The sequence below is a fragment of the Octopus bimaculoides genome, chromosome 21, assembly GCF_001194135.2.
Source record: "Octopus bimaculoides isolate UCB-OBI-ISO-001 chromosome 21, ASM119413v2, whole genome shotgun sequence".
NCBI classification, from domain to species: domain Eukaryota; kingdom Metazoa; phylum Mollusca; class Cephalopoda; order Octopoda; family Octopodidae; genus Octopus; species Octopus bimaculoides.
Window position 1 is genome coordinate 38,244,239 of NC_069001.1, and position 991 is coordinate 38,245,229.

The following is a 991-nucleotide window of genomic DNA, read 5'->3' on the forward strand; positions in this document are numbered from 1 at the left end:
ACACACACACACACACACACACACACACACACACATATTTTAAGCGTTAAAATAATACAATAGCAGTAATAAATGATTGAAGAAAAATATATATATAGTGCGTGTGTTTATTTGGCAAAAAAATAAATAATAAATAAAATGACTCTCCCGAAACACAACAGTATTTGTTTCAGCGGTTCGAGGTAAATTCCACCACGGAAAATTTCACTATAGGTAAATTCCAACACTGTATATTCCACCATGGTAAATTCCACCTATGGACTGACTTCCAATATAAGCTGCTGCTGCTTCTAATAATCACTGTGGTCAGTTTCTCTAGACCGTGGGTCAATACCTATGTTATTTAATCTGTCTGTCTCTCAAGTCTTAAGAAGAGAGAGAGGGAGAGAGAGAGAGAGAGAGAGAGAGAGAGAGAGAGAGAGAGAGAGAGAGAGAGAGAGAGAGTGTGTGTGTGTGTGTGTGTGTGTGTGTGTGTGTGTGTCTGAAGGTGAGATAGAAAATAATCCTTATAATCTACTTGAACTGAGATGGGATCACTTTAATGTTCTCCCATCGAACAAGAATCTATGAAATATTTTCAAAGATAATATAATTTGTGGTAAAAGAAAGAAAAGATTAAATCTTAGCACACACACACTATTCACCGTGTATTTATTTGTGTCATTGACCCTTAATTATTTTTCTCCCTCGTATTTTTGTATTCATTGACATTATTGATATCGTTTTTTATGAATTCTTTTTTCATTTCCATAATATCGTAACCTATATAATATAATAATAATAATGATGGTGATGATGATGATGATGATGATAATTTCACCTATGGTGAAATTTACCATGGTGAAATATACAGTGGTGGAATTTACCTATGATGAAATTTACTTGGTGGAATTTACCATTCACCGTTTCAACACACGATTCCACATAAGGAATCTTGCTAAACGAACTGATAAACGTATATATATATATATATATATATATATATATATAT